The 16,561-nt window shown below is 36.7% G+C and overlaps 2 long non-coding RNA genes across 5 annotated transcripts; one reads left to right on the top strand and one right to left on the bottom strand.

The window, feature by feature from the left end:
- The first annotated feature begins 4,784 nt into the window (after window positions 1–4,784).
- On the top strand, window positions 4,785–7,344 carry LOC131639162 (uncharacterized). Of its 2 annotated transcripts, none has more exons than XR_009294891.1 (4): window positions 4,785–5,236; window positions 5,861–5,944; window positions 6,045–6,890; window positions 6,990–7,344. It is a non-coding gene; the product is annotated as an uncharacterized LOC131639162 (long non-coding RNA). The 2 variants fall into 2 exon arrangements; XR_009294890.1 differs by having other exon boundaries at window positions 6,045–6,721; window positions 6,990–7,343.
- Window positions 7,345–7,351: 7 nt separating this feature from the next.
- On the bottom strand, window positions 7,352–9,256 carry LOC131639163 (uncharacterized). 3 transcript variants are annotated; one of them, XR_009294893.1, is made up of 3 exons: window positions 8,340–9,256; window positions 7,841–8,166; window positions 7,352–7,759 (listed from the first exon to the last, which is right to left on the bottom strand). It is a non-coding gene; the product is annotated as an uncharacterized LOC131639163 (long non-coding RNA). The 3 variants fall into 3 exon arrangements; XR_009294892.1 differs by having other exon boundaries at window positions 7,841–8,731; window positions 8,902–9,256; XR_009294894.1 differs by having other exon boundaries at window positions 8,902–9,256.
- Window positions 9,257–16,561: the final 7,305 nt, after the last annotated feature.

Genomic DNA, 16,561 nt, shown 5'->3' with positions numbered 1-16,561 from the left:
GTAAACTATGTCAAAGATCCATTGGATGATGGTCAACTATGTGTAAACCATGTAAGTGATGAATAAGATGATGACCAACTATGTATGAATCATGTCAGAGATGCATATGATGATGGTTAACTATGTGTGAACTATGTCAAGAATGCATTAAAGAAAGTCAAATGTGTGTGAACCATGTTAGGGAGTCAACTGATGAAGGTCGACTATGTGTGAACAATGTGAGACAGTCAACTGATGACGGTCGACTATGTGTTAACCACGGAAGATAGTCAACTGATGATGGTCAACTATGTGTGGTACATGTCAGGGATGCATTGAAAATGGTCAACTATGTGTGAATCATGAAAGATAGTGAACTGATGATAGTCGACTATGTTTGAACTATGTCAAGTGAACTATGTCAAGGATGCATTGAAGATGGTCGACTATGCGTTAACCTTGAAAGATAGTCAACAGATAATGGTCAACTATCTGTGAACCATGTCAGGGATGCATTGCAGATGTTCGACTATGTGTTAACCTTGGAAGATAATCATTTGATGATGTCATCTACATGTGAACCATGTCAAACAATCAACTAATGAACTGATGATGTCCGACTATGTGTTAACCATGTCAGGGATTCAACTGATGATTGCAAACTATGTGTGAAGCGTGTTACAGATGAACTGATGATGTCCGACTATGTGTTATCCATGTCATGGATTCAACTGATGATGGTAAACTATGTGTGAAGTGTGTTACATATGAACTGATGATGGTAAAATATGTGTGAACCATGTTTGGGATACAACTGATGATGGTAAACTATGTGTGAACCATGTCAGAGATTCAACTGATGATGGTAAACTATATGTGAACCATGTCAGGGATTCAACTGATGATGGTAAACTATGTATGAACCATGTCATGGATTCAACTGATGATGGTAAACTATGTGTGAACCATGTCATGGATTCAACTGATGATGGTAAATTATGTGTGAAGCCTGTTACAAATTAACTAATGATGGTCAACTATGTGTTAACCATGTCAGGGATTCAACTGATGATGGTCAACTATGTGTGGTACATGTCAGGGATGCATTGAAAATGGTCAACTATGTGTGAATCATGAAAGATAGTGAACTGATGATAGTCGACTATGTTTGAACTATGTCAAGTGAACTATGTCAAGGATGCATTGAAGATGGTCGACTATGCGTTAACCTTGAAAGATAGTCAACAGATAATGGTCAACTATGTGTGAACCATGTCAGGGATGCATTGCAGATGTTCGACTATGTGTTAACCTTGGAAGATAATCATTTGATGATGTCATCTACATGTGAACCATGTCAGACAATCAACTAATGAACTGATGATGTCCGACTATGTGTTAACCATGTCAGGGATTCAACTGATGATTGCAAACTATGTGTGAAGCGTGTTACAGATGAACTGATGATGTCCGATTATGTGTTAACCATGTCATGGATTCAACTGATGATGGTAAACTATGTGTGAAGTGTGTTACATATGAACTGATGATGGTAAAATATGTGTGAACCATGTTTGGGATACAACTGATGATGGTAAACTATGTGTGAACCATGTCAGAGATTCAACTGATGATGGTAAACTATATGTGAACCATGTCAGGGATTCAACTGATGATGGTAAACTATGTATGAACCATGTCATGGATTCAATTGATGATGGTAAACTATGTGTGAACCATGTCATGGATTCAACTGATGATGGTAAATTATGTGTGAAGCCTGTTACAAATTAACTAATGATGGTCAACTATGTGTTAACCATGTCAGGGATTCAACTGATGATGGTAAACTATGTGTTAACCATGTCAGGGATTCAACTGATGATGGTAAACTATGTGTGAACCATGTCATGGATTCAACTGATGATGGTAAACTATGTGTGAAGCCTGTTACAAATTAATTGATGATGGTCAACTATGTGTTAACCATGTCAGGGATTCAACTGATGATGGTAAACTATGTGTTAACCATGTCAGAGATTCAACTGATGATGGTTAATTATGTGTGAACCATGTCAGAGATTAAATAGATGATGGTAGGGATGTCAACGGGGCAGATATTGTTCGGAGGATGCTTCTCCACTCCCCGCCCCGCCCCCAAATTTAGTCCCCATCCCCATCCCCAATCCCCGCCACGGGGGAATATTTCCCTCCATCCCCATCCCCACAGATCCCCACGGATATCCACGGAGATCGAATCTTAAGAAAATTTCTACACTTTTTGATCAAAACTATGACTCTAGTATTTTGTTTTTTTTTCTGTATTTTTTAAAACGGATATATTTGCATCTTTATTTTATAAAAAAAATCAAAATACATATTGCATCAATAATAAATAAAAAAAGCAAAAGAACTTAATGTTGCTAATATTTTTTATGTAAATAAATAAATAGTAACATAACTTCTTGCTACCGTGCTTCCACTAATTTACAACCACAATACCGATGTCGTCCAGCGCAAGTGGTTGATTATGTGTGACAAATCTATAACTTCTAATGACTCTTCATTTTCTAATACATTGTAAAATTATATAATTATATAATATATAAAATATATAAATTAACATATATCTTCGGAGTCGGGGAATCCACGGGGACGGAGGATACTTTCCCAATCCCCGCCCCAAAGTGTTATCGGGGGAACTTTTCCCTCCATCCCCATCCCCACGGGGAAAAAAATCCCCAACTTCGGATCTCCGCACAGATATTCCCCGCAGGGATCCCCATTAACAGATGCAATTGACATCCATAGATGATGGTAAACTATGTGTGAACCATGTCAGGGATTCAACTGATGATGGTAAACTATGTGTGAACCATGTCAGGGATTCAACTGATGATGGTAAACTATGTGTAAACCATGTTAGGGATTCAACTGATGATGGTAAACTATGTGTGAAGCGTGTTATAGATGAACTGATGATGGTCAACTATGTGTTAACCATGTTAAGGATTCAATTGATGATGGTAAACTACGTGTTAACCATGTCAGGGATTCAACTGATGATGGTAAACTATGTGTCTACCATGTCAGAGATTCAACTGATGATGGTAAACTATGTATGAACCATTTTAGAGATTCGACTGATGATGGTAAACTATGTGTTAACCATGTCAGAGATTCAACTGATGATGGTAAACTATGTGTGAACCATGTCAGAGATTCAACTGATGATGGTAAACTATGTGTGATCCATGTCAGGGATTCAACTGATGATGGTAAACTATGTGCGAACCATGTCAGGGATTCAACCGATGATGTCAAACTATGTGTGAACCATTTCAGGGATTCAACCGATGATTTCAAACTATGTGTGAACCATGTCAGGGATTCAACCGATGATGTCAAACTATGTTGAACCATGTCAGGGATTCAACTGATGATGGTAAACTATATGTGAACCATGTTAGGGATTCAACTAATGATGGTAAACTATGTGTAAACCATGTCAGAGATTCAACTGATGATGGTAAACTATATGTGAAGCGTGTTATAGATGAACTGATGATGGTCAACTATGTGTTAACCATGTTAGGGATTCAATTGATGATGGTAAACTATGTGTTAACCATGTCAGAGATTCAACAAATGATGGTAAACTATGTGTTAACCATGTTAGGGTTTCAACTGATGATGGTAAACTATGTGTTAACCATGTCAGGGATTCAACTGATGATGGTAAACTACGTGTTAACCATGTCATGGATTCAACTGATGATGGTAGGCTATGTGTGAACCATGTCAGGGATTCAACTGATGATGGTCAACTATGTGTGAAGCGTGTTACAGATGAACTGATGATGGTAAACTATGTGTGAACCATGTCAGGGATTCAACTGATGATGGCATACTATGTGTGAACCATGTCAGGGATTCAACTGATGATGGTAAACTATGTGTGAACCATGTCAGGGATTCAACTGATGATGGTAAACTATGTGTAAACCATGTCATGGATTCTACTGATGATCGTAAACTACGTGTTAACCATGTTAGGGATTTAACTGATGATGGTAAACTATGTGTCAACCATGTTAGGGATTCAACTGATGATGGTCAACCATGTGTGAACCATGGAAGAGATCCATTGATGATGGTCTACTATGTCTTAACCATGAAATAGATCCATTAATGACGGTCAACCATGTGTGAACCATGGAAGAGATCCACTGACGATGGTCAACTATGTGTGAACCATCAAACTACCGTGACAATATTCAGATACCACTGACTAAGACAAGGAACTACCGTGATAGTATTCAGATACCACTGCCTTAGATGAGGAACTCTTGAGAGTATTCAGATACCACCGACTGAGATGAGGAACTCCTAAGAGTATTCTGATACCCCCGACTAAGACGGGTAACTTTTGAGAATATTCAGATACCACCGACTAAGATGAGGAACTCTCGAGAGTATCCATACACCCCTTTCATTATTTTCTTAACTAATCCTTTAATAATAAATTATCATTTATCATTAATTTTTTTACTCATTCTTTAATAATAAATACCCTTCTATTATTATTTTGGTGAACACTCTGATACCATTGAGTTTAGATAGGTACCGATACTCTCAACCAATCAAATGCTATAATTTCATACTATGTCACTTATTTATTTTAAAATAAATTAACATTTAATAACAGTTTACACTAAAAATACCGATATCCCACTTCATGTGTACCAAATAATTTATCTATTATTTTTATTAAAATTCTTACTTTTGTACAACATATACTTTGAGCATGTTTCCATCAAGAACAAATTAAAAAAAAATCGTTTCCCTCATAATTCATTTCATTTCCTTCCGAATTCATCTTTTGTGAAATTCTCCCGCTTTCAAATTAGGGAAATTTCGTTTCCCCCATAATTCATTTTGTTTCCCTCCGAATTCATTTTTTGTGAAATTCTCCCGCTTCCAATAAGTTCAACGATTCCTCTTCGTTGTTTATTAAAAACTGTCAAGTTACACGATTCCTCTTCTTTGTTCACCTTCATTTGTGATTAGGGTTTTTCACCATTCTATTATACTCTTTCTGCGATTAAACTGCTTCTCCGATTCACTTGGGTGCGCGATTCACCATGGAGTGTTCACCTTGCTTGGAGAAGATTTGACACCTGCAAGAGATGGTACTCATTCCACCATTGAATTAGTTGTTGATCCCAAGTTTAATCATGGAGTACTTTATGACCAGGTTTGATCCCAGCTTTGATTTATTTTCATGAAAATTCCGAAGAAAAGAAGGAGCTTAGATTATGTTATCTTGATTGTAGGCTGGTGATTTTTCATTTCTCCGTTAACACATATACTTATTATTACTTGGACATGATAGGAAATACTTATTTCTTGTAAAAGTTGTTAAATCTTAATCTCATAATATTGATACAGATATTGATTATATTGTATCAGGGCTATTGGAATATTTATTATAAAATCCTACGAGTGTATTTATATGATCTGAGTTATTGAAATATTTGTCAAATTTTTCCTAATGATTTCGTATTTGTTCTTTGGTGTTCACACGTGCCTTTTAAAAGCAATTGAGAGATGATACTTAAAAAATGATTATAATAGAACATGATTCTAACATGTTAAAAAAATTTATGTAGTAGTTTGGCACTGTTTATTTCTATAAGTTTTTTTACAAGGATTATGCCTTGTGTAAGCAACTAGTTATTTAAACAAAAGATGTTTATTATTGTAAGCAGTGTACCACTGTTCTCTTCATTGGATTATTCATGAAATTTGTATCAAGTTTTTGCTTGTAATGTTCCAAGAATACACTGTCATAACTCTTGAATGTCTGTGATGATGCCAGATACATCCGGGTGCTTTTGAACTGTCTTGCCTTCTCTTTATGTTTAACAAACAAAATCGTTTTCCCTATTCTCTACTTTTTCAGGTGGGATACAATTTAATGATTTACCTTTTCTACTATTGAACTTTTACCTCTTTAATAAATTTGATATGCGAAAATAATTTGGCTGAACTTGTGTTGCCAGTTTTGTATGTGATGCTGTGGATGGCTGGTGTGCTTGAAGATTCAAATTTCCTTCCATCTGCAGTTAATGTTCTATGAAACTGGTAAGCTGGCTGCAACCATTGGCTACTTGTTTCAGCAGTAAATGTTAGATAACATGTTCCTACGCAAGCTGGCTTTAGCCAAATTGATATGAATGTCCAATAGTCTTTCTTGAACAAAACATTGGTCTTTGCTGAGTTATGTTAAAGACATTTTTTTAGTCAGCTACAGGCCCTTCTATGAAATGACTATTTTTTTAGTCAGCAGGTATTGTTTGTCAGTTTATGATAGATCCACTCACTAATGGTAATGTAAATAGTGATGCCCCCGTAACTGGTATTGCGAATGCAGAGTCCGATTTTACAAGACTTTGATTTGAATACAAAATTGCTCCAAAACGACTCAAGGCACCTCGGGCTTCCTTAAAACCTTCTGATATTGAAAATAGAAAAAGAGTGGTTTTAGCATCAACTAGTGGATCATCGGCTCTATTTCGTTTTCCCGCATGGCTTTAACTTTGGGAAATTGTCTTTTTGGGCAACAAGTTTTGTGTGATGCAAGTATGCAGGTAGCAGCTGGTTCTTGGACTGATATGGCAGGTTTGCATTGGCCATGTTGCTGCCGTAACTGGTGTTGTTTGTGACCACATACAATGAGGTTTACATCATCTTCTAATATTGAAACAATCTTCCTCCTTGGCTTTTCTTTTTTTATTTTCCTTTTATTGACTAGCAGAATGCGCATTCTCACCACCACTAGCACCAGCAGCAAAGTCTATTGAGCATTGCTTAGAAGTTTGATCACTGGATGAACCAAATGACCAAATGTCATTTTCCTTACTTTTTTTTAGTGTAATCTTTGTATGTTTTGATAGCTTTGTTTGGTGTAACATTGACTGAACTGAAAAATCTTCATTCTACTGCAGGTTTGAAAAAATGATGTAGAGGGATTGCACTGAGATGCCACAAGTTTTGTGAAAATGGTGTAACATTGAGTGAACTGAAAATTTTCATCCATGAATTTCATTCCAACACCAATGCTTCCACCTTGAGGTTCACATCAATACTGATGAAGAAGGATGAGTGAAGACTGATTATTGATGTTTGAAGACTTTTTTTGTGATTCTATTATGTTAAGTTTGTATTAGTTATTGTGTGCCAACCTTTGGTTTTGGTGTCAACTAAACTATTAAGTCACTGCTTTTTAAATTTCAAGACATGTTAAGATATTGATGTAATTGAATGCCTCCATTTGACGAATGCTACCTTTTAAATTTGCCTTTGGTTTTGTCATATTTGTTGCTGTCAAACACTTTAGTAAGGTGCTTTTCATGATACTGTCAACCACAACATTAACACAATTTCAATTCAATTCAATTGTTTGTCACACACCATTAACCATAACTGCTCATTAACTTCAAATATTATAATATACATTGCATAAAGTACCGACACACTGCCATAAGCAACATTTGCATCATAAATGATGTAGATAAAAATGTTTCATGAACTTCATTTCAACACCAAACTGTTAAACTTATAATTCAGTTTTGCTTTCCATATATCATCCATTGCATTATATCTTCCAACCTCCATTCCAATTAAATTCTCCTTTCGATGTCTCTGTTTGAGCTGCAACAATTTCATCCCAAACATCTTTCCAAATAAAGTACTTGCAATTTCCATGGTCATCATGCTGCAAAAACAACAAAATATAAATTTCTTAACATGGAATTCAGACATATATAAACAAGTGGAAAAATGGATTTTTACAAACCTTACTGAATCAATGAATACAGAATGTCTTCTTGGATTCAACTGGGTGTTGGTTCGGCATAGAAGACACCTTTTATCACAGTGGCAATAAGGTACATTCGAAAACCCTTCTACTTACGATAAAGAGGATTATTGACTCCACTCTTAGGCAAAAACTTCAGAATAGTTTTTTTACTCAACTGCATTGGATGCGCTTAATCTTACTCCTTCTTGCCACACCCATTTGACATACAGACTCTTCCCACCATATGGTTGCAGATTATTTACTAAGCTAAGAAGCAACCTGACTCCATTTTGCCTTGCTTCTTCTATGACATAATCCAAAGCCTGTCGCCATACCAATCCTCAATTAGCATGATTTCCATTCTTCAAAAATAATGCTAAACAAAACAACTTACACTTCAGTTCTTTTATTATGAGCATGAATTAAAATCGATACCCTCGATTTTACAACAGTGCACAACAACCACTTGAATTAGACAAAGTTTTAAAAAATGTACCGTTACCGCAAAAATGACCATGACAAAACGGTATCCGAAGGTGCCGATACCGATACCGTTATTCACTGTTTTTATGATAAAAAACAAATTATGGTTAGTTTACACCGCAACAACTCCAATCAACGCTAAGATAATATTATGATCAAAATCACATCAACACTAAATGAAATGCAATAAACATTATATATTAACATCTAAAACAAGAAATGTAAAGTCATCTATTAGATATAAACAATGACATATCCCAATTATTCGATAACTGAAGAATGTTTTGATATTTACAGTTCATCTTCCAAATCTTAACCTGTCTATCATCAGCAGAAAAGATAAGAGGCAGTGTCAGATGTAAAGAAGCCCAGTTAACCCCCAAGTCATGCTCTTCCAACACATACCTAACAACATCATCAACCCCACCAAAAAGATCAGTATTCATCTGACTCAAACTAAGTATATCATCAGCCGGAGATGCATTCTTCCTCTTAAGCGACCGATATCCCAAATGTGAACATTATGATCCAACTAACACAGACACAACGAGATTGTAAGAAAACCTAAGACAAACCTTGGGAAAAAAATACTGATGCAGGCAGTGGCGGTCCGACGTGGTAGTTCTGTCAAATAACAATATTGAAAAACTTGTTCATCAGAGTGACCATCATTGAAAGCCCGAGTTCTACAAACAACGAGTCCCGTTTCAGCACCGATTTTCATGTCCATCAACATCACGATCATCCATCTTAGATTCGAGCTTTGAGAATGACAGATCAAAAAACCCTAAATGAGAAGTTAAAAAACGAAAAATGTAAAATGAGAAATTGGGGAAGAAACGAGAAGAATGAAGAACTGGAGAAACTGAGGCGAAATCTTGAGAAATTGGAAGATGAGATAGAGAAAACGTTGAACTGGGGAAGAGTTAAAATTCAGGGCGCTTTCATTTAAAATTAAAAAGCGCTTAAAGTAAACAAAGGATTTATTCACCCCCCTTCTATATCCGTCACATCGCCTAACAAGTGGTATCACGAGCGCCGGTTTATCTAGTGCTCTGCATATAACTTTTTAGAAAATGGAGAACGATCCAAAAGGGGCGTACAATAGAGTGCCTATTTTCACCGGTGAAAACTATAGTTATTGGAAAGTCTGTGTGCGTGTGCATATCAACTCGGTTGATAGAAAAGTATGGAAAGTCATCCTCGAAGGTCCCATGGCTATAACCATAACCACTGAGGCTAGCGTTACCAGACCAAAACCGGAAGCACAATGGGATGAAAAAGATGAAAACAATTATGCGTATGATTGGAAAGCTAGAAACATGATTATAGCTTCCTTAGGGGTTGATGAGTACTTTCGCGTGTCACATTGCGAAACTGCTAAGGCAATGTGGGACGCGTTGCAAATCGCCCATGAGGGATCTAATGATGTCAAACTAGCTAGAATCAATACTTTTACACAAGAGTTTAATCTCTTTCACATGAAGCAAGGGGAAACCATTGCGGAAATGCAAAAGAGATTCTCTCATATTATCAATTGCTTACACACTCTAGGACATATTACTCCCAATGTTGTTGCTACTAATAAAGTTTTGAGATGTCTTAGTAGGGAATGGTAATCGAAGGTCACGACAATCAAAGAGGCCAACGATCTTACTACTTTGGATCTTACGACTCTATTTGGAAAGCTTGAAGAACATGAGCAAGATCTCATGAATCTAAACAAGCATGAAAAGAAAGAAAAGTCAAAAGACACCGAAAAGAAGTCAATCGCGTTAAAAGCTTCAAGCTCAAAGTCATCCACCAAGGATTCGTGTGAAAGTGACTCCAGTGATGAAGGTGAAAGTCCGGATGAAGATATGGGTTTGTTTGTAAGAAAGTACAATAGGTATCTTCCTAAGAATGAAATCAAACACTCGGACAACAACCTTGTCGACTATAGACGTCAAGCCAAGACCAACAAGCAAGATGATAGTAAGAAATCCAAGTCAAAAATATCATGCTACAACTATGGTAAGCCTGACCACTACAAGCCGGAATGTCCATCGCTCAAGAAAGACAAGGCAAAGAATAAGTTCCAAAAGAAATCAACAAAAGATAGGAGGGCATACATTGCTTGGGAAAGTGATAGTGACTCTTCTAGCAAGGAAGATTCAAGTGATGAAGAGGAGACGATCAATCTATGTCTTATGGCACACCAAAAGAAGAAAAAGAATGTAAGTCACCTCAAATACAATAATGTTGATAAAATGTCTTATTCTGAATTAAAAAAATCCTTTGATAATCTACATCAAGAAGCCAAGGAAGCTTTCAAACGCTTGCCTTCAAATAAGAAAATCTTTTCATACCTTCAGAAAAAGGTTTCCGATTCCAAAAAGGAATTAGAAACTCTCATGGACTCTGTTATGGAGGCTATCAAAGGCAAGAGCGAAAATGACAAGGATTTTTGGTTTAAATGGGGTGGATGTGAGTCTTGTCACATTTGGAAAAGAGAGACTAGAACTCTCAAAACTACATTAGAAAAAGCTTCAATACCCAAAGTTACATTTTCTATTGATCAATCACACTTTATAAATAGTATGATTAATCCTTATAAAAAAATATACGTATGTGATAAAAGATCAATCAAGCAAATGTAATGACCATACAAACTTGGCTTGTCTATATTGTTGCAAAATGGGACATACTATTAGGAAATGTCATTTTAGGAGATTCTTGGTCCCTAAAGGCATCTTCAAATGGTTCCCCAAGAGCAACCCGTGTTTCACTCACACACAAGGATCCAATGAAAATTGGGTACCTATTTCCCTTGTTTAAATATGGTAGGTGGAATGTCTTGAGTCCTCTGAGAGAAGATGGTTTCTCGATAGCGGGTGCTCAAGACATATGACGGGTGACTTGTCCTTATTCTATGACTTCGTGGCTAAGAAGAAAGGATTTGTGACCTATGGTGATAAGAACAAGGGAGCTATACTCGGTAAAGGTAGTGTAGGTAATCCCTCTTCTACTACTATCTCAGACGTCCTTCTAGTTGAGGGCCTTAAACATAATCTTATTAGCATTAGTCAATTGTGCGACAAAGGATACTCAGTTTCTTTTTCAAAAGAAAGTTGCACAATTAGAAATAATGATAAGAAGGATGACGTGTTTAACGGCCTGAGGGTTAACAATGTATACATGCTTGACCTAAATGAGGTATCAATGACTGAGGCTAAATTTCTTGCCACTATGAGTGAAGATTCATGGCTTTGGCATAGACGTTTAACACACGTCAATTTTGACATGCTAAATAAAATCGTTTCAAAAGACTTGGTTGTTGGACTACCCAAAATTAAGTTTTCCAAAGATCACTTATGTGACACTTGTGAAATAGGGAAGCAAACAAGGATCTCGTTGAAATCGAAAAATATTGTTTCCACATCGAGACCCCTTGAACTCTTCATATGGACCTCTTTGGACCATCTAGAATAAAAAGTATAGGTGGAAACTATTATGGGTTCGTCATAGTTGATGATTTCTCTAGGTTATGTTGGACGATTTTCTTAGCTAGCAAAAGTGACACCTTCTCCGCATTTGAAAAATTTGCCAAAATGTCTCAAAATAAGTTGAACACTAGCATTGTCACCATCCGAAGCGATCACGGAGGTGAATTCGAAAATCACCTCTTTGAAATGTTTTGTGAGAAACATGTAATTAATCATAATTTTTCCGCACCTCGCACTCCACGACAAAATAGAGTGATGGAACGTAAAAACCGTGTTTTGGAAGAACTCGGAAGAACTATGATTAATGAACATGGGCTTCCTAAATATTTTTGGGCCGACGCCATAAATATGACGTGTTATGTTTTGAATAGGATTCTAATCCGTCCTATTCTAAACAAAACCCCATATGAACTCTTAAAGGGTAGAAAGCCAAACATCTCACACCTCCACGTTTTTGGATGCAAATGTTTTGTTCTAAATAATGAAAAAGAAAATCTTGGTAAATTTGATGCAAAAGCGGACGAGGGTATCTTTCTAGGATACGCTCAGTGTAGTAAAGCGTATATGGTATACAATAAGAGGTTACATACCGTTGAAGAGTCCGTACATGTCTCTTTTGATGAGTCTTATCCAAAATCCATCGGAAAAGGTATTGTGTTTGATGGTGCAAGTATCTCATCCGAGAGTATACTAAAAGATCCGAAGGCTAAACTAGATAAAGAAAAAGATTGCCTCTTACCCGAGAAAGTTGAGGAGGAATCATATCAAGCACTTGAATAGAAAGTGGAAGATCACCCAAGTGACAAAAGTGATCTCCCTCTTTAATGGAAATCATCAAAGGATCATCCTATGGAAAATATTATAGGAGACATTTCAAAAGGGGTAATAACACGGTCAAAGATAAGTAACTTCTGTTATTATTATGCTTCCGTCTCTCAAATTGAGCCTAAGAACTCCAAAGATGCCTTAGTCGATGAACATTGGTACTTAGCTATGCAAGAGGAACTAAACCAATTTAAGAGAAATGAGGTTTGGGATCTTGTCCTCCCTCCGCGAGACCATCGAGTAATTGGCACAAAATGGGTGTTTAGGAACAAACTAGACGAAAACGGAATTATAACTTGCAACAAGGGCCGTCTAGTTGCTCAAGGGTATAGTCAAGAGGAAGGGATCAACTATGAGGAGACTTATGCTCTGGTCGCCCGACTCGAAGCTATACGCTTGTTGATAGCTTATGCATGTTCACAAAACTTTAAACTATATCAAATGGATGTTAAGAGTGCCTTTTTGAATGGCCATATTAATGAAGAAGTGTATGTCTCTCAACCTCCCGGTTTTGAAAACTTTGATTATCCCGACCATGTCTATAAGCTTAAGCGTGCCTTGTACGGTCTTAAACAAGCTCCAAGAGCTTGGTACGAGCAACTAAGCAATTTTTTGATTAATCAAGTTTTTTCAAGAGGAAAAGTAGACACAACTCTATTCATTAAGAGGCACGAAAAACACTCTATATTAGTTCAAGTATATGTAAATGGTATTATTTTTGGGTCTACTAATATGACTTTAGTCAAGGAGTTTTCTAAGCTCATGCAGGGAGAATTTGAAATGAGCATGATGGGTGAATTAAATTACTTCCTTGGACTTCAAATAAAGCAACTCAAGGAAGGTACCTTTGTGAGCCAAACCAAATATTGTCAAGAACTTCTAAAGCGCTTTGACATGGAAAAATCAAAGGTCATAGACACACCAATGCCTACCGCTATAAATCTTGATAGGGATGAACATTGTAAGTCGGTTGATGTAAAAAGGTATAGAGGTATGATCGGTTCCCTTATCTACCTTACCGTTTCTCGTCCCGATATCATGTTCAGTGTATGTATGTGTGCAAGGTATCAATCATGTCCTAAGGAGTCACATTTAAAATCAGTCAAGCGCATACTTAGGTATCTTTGTGGTACAACTAAGCATGGGTTATGGTTCTCCAAGGGAAGTGATTGTTCATTGGTTGGTTACTCCGATTCCGACTTTGCTGGTTGCAAGTTGGATAGGAAAAGCACTAGTGGCACTTGCCATTTATTTTCAAACTCCTTAGTAAGTTGGCATAGCAAGAAACAAGTTTTCGTTGCTTTTTCAACTGCCGAGGCGGAATATGTGGCAGTCGGTAATTGTTGTGCCCAAATCTTGTGGCTCAAACAACAACCACTAGACTTCAATGTCAAGCTCGACCATATTCCTATCTTCTGTAACAACACGAGTGCTATAAACCTAACCAAAAAATTAGTATTACATTCTCGCACTAAACACATTGAGATTAGACACCATTTCCTAAGGGATCATGTAGAAAAAGGTGACGTTGTATTCGAGCATGTTGAAAGTAAAAATCAACTTGCCGAGATTTTTGCAAAACCCTTAGCTACCAAGTCTTTCTTCTATATTCATAGGGAGCTTGGTGTTCTTGATATTTCAGATAGGAAGCAACTATAATAGTTGCATTGCTCTTATTTATATCTATGCTATCATAAAATTGCTATTGTTGAGTATTAAAGTGGTGTGAGGGTAAAGTTTCATCTCCTATCATAAAGGTAATATCGTTTCAACTCAAAGTTTCTATTTTGACTCTTAAATATAGTAAACTTGAAATATCCCTACTTATGTTCTTGTAATATATGTCCTTTTTATTCCTTTTGATGTGTGATACATGCTCTAGCCTTAATATATGTTGCACCATGCATTAAGATTCACAAACATCGACAAATTTGGAAAATAAGAAATCTTAGGTCGACCTACACATGCCACAGGTCGACTCATACAGAGCATAAATTTTCAAAACTTTGGGCTTATGCGTCAATGCAAGACCTGTATAGCTCGACGCATCGCGTAAAATTTTCCATTTTTTTAAAAAATTCAGAATACAAATTGGTGGATAAGGCATACTTTCTCATTCTCTTCTCCTCCACCAAAAAACACCCACCAAAACCCTAAATATTTCTCTCTCTCTCTCTCTCTCTCTCTCTCAAACCTTCATCCATGGCTTCTTCAAGACCAACCAAGAGAAGGTTAGTGAAATGTGGTTCCTCTACTCAACAAAATGAACTGGTAACTCCTCAATCTCTTCTATCTGATGACTTAGTTGAATCTTACTCGGTAAATTTTAGTAAGAGGAAGGTAGTCAAACAATTTGTAGCCTATAGCCAAACCTTAGGAAGATTGAACTTACCCGAGGTTATTGATCTCTTGAGGTTTAAAAAATTAGAAGTATTTTTGGAAATTGATACTGACTACAATGAGGAATTGATGAAAATGTTCTACAATAGTTTGCAAGGTGAGTTTGAGGGTACCTCTTTTTGGTACAAGATGGGTAACCAAGTCTATTCTGTCAATTTTGAAATTTGGAAGGATGATGGATTTTTTCCTCCAAGTACAGTGGCTGTTAAGATAACCGACACCCGGTATGTTGGTGACTATGATTATAAGGTAGCTTTGAACTCTATGCTAAAGCGTCCTTATCCTGAAAATTTTTTTAACAACAATTTCTTTCCAAAATAGGTCACAACGGGAGTCCTAAAACCACTCGATTGTATTCTACAGTGGATTGTCTCTCGCATTATTCGTCCTAAGAGGGGTGGATATTCTCGTGTTGATCATTTGGAAGTCCATTTGGTGTGGGTAATCAAAAATAGAATAAGGATAAACTGGTTGTACTACATTTTGAAGCGAATGTTTGATTTGAAAGAATCAGGTAGAGGAACGACATTAAGCTATGAGTCCTTTATTCAACTTGTTCTGAATAAAGCAGACATTGGAGTTCCAAATCTCCCTCTAATGAAGATTCCTACTGACCAAGAGTTCACTCAGAAAACTCTTACTATGATGGGCCATGTTTGGAATAGAAGTCAAGGAAGGTATACATATTTTGTAAGAAGCAATAATGCTAGCCAACAAAGAGATGGTAGTGATGAGGAAAATGAAATTGAGAACATAGTAGGTGGGGATGATGAGTCAACGGGTGAAGATGAGGATGGAGAACAAGATGGTAACAATGATCATATTGTGAACTTTCTTGAAGCTATGCGTCTCCAACAAGTTGAGAACTCAACTCTTATGAATAAGCGTCTTTCCACCTTATCCAACTGGGTTGCAGAACAGGGTGAACAATTTACTGCCTACTCCACCCTTCAAGAACAACGTTATACTACGTTGTATGGAATGCTGCAGTCTCAAGCCAACAACTTCAACACCTTCACCAACAACTTCAACACCTTCACCAAAAACTTCATGCAACACTACCCCTTTCACCATCCTCAAATTTCACCACCATAAGAAGGAGATGAGAATGATCAAGACTAGGGCTACTTCCACGATTTTGTATTTTGCATCATTTGTGAACCTTTTATTGGTTGTTGCTATTTAATGTTGTGTATCTTTGCTTCTTATTACTTACTTTGTGTTCGTTGTAAGATTGAACATTGAGTGTATGCTCAAACTTTGGATGTTTTATTTATGTTATTTCTGCATCTTTAATCATTCTCTAACATCTTTTTATGTGATTACTTGTTAGAGGAATTGAATGCTTAGTTGATAATGAAGTAATCGACAATGACCTTAGATGATATTTGTTATAACATATTGCTTGATCTCTTTTTGATATTGTCAAAGGGGGAGAAGCTATTGGAAGCTAAGGAAAGAACATGCAAAACCGTTTGAGAGAGTGCACCAAGATAGGGGGATGTTTATCTCCATGTCATTGATT

This window comes from Vicia villosa, unplaced genomic scaffold (assembly GCF_029867415.1).
Source record: "Vicia villosa cultivar HV-30 ecotype Madison, WI unplaced genomic scaffold, Vvil1.0 ctg.002546F_1_1, whole genome shotgun sequence".
Classification (NCBI taxonomy): domain Eukaryota; kingdom Viridiplantae; phylum Streptophyta; class Magnoliopsida; order Fabales; family Fabaceae; genus Vicia; species Vicia villosa.
This window is presented reverse-complemented; position numbering and strand designations above follow the sequence as displayed.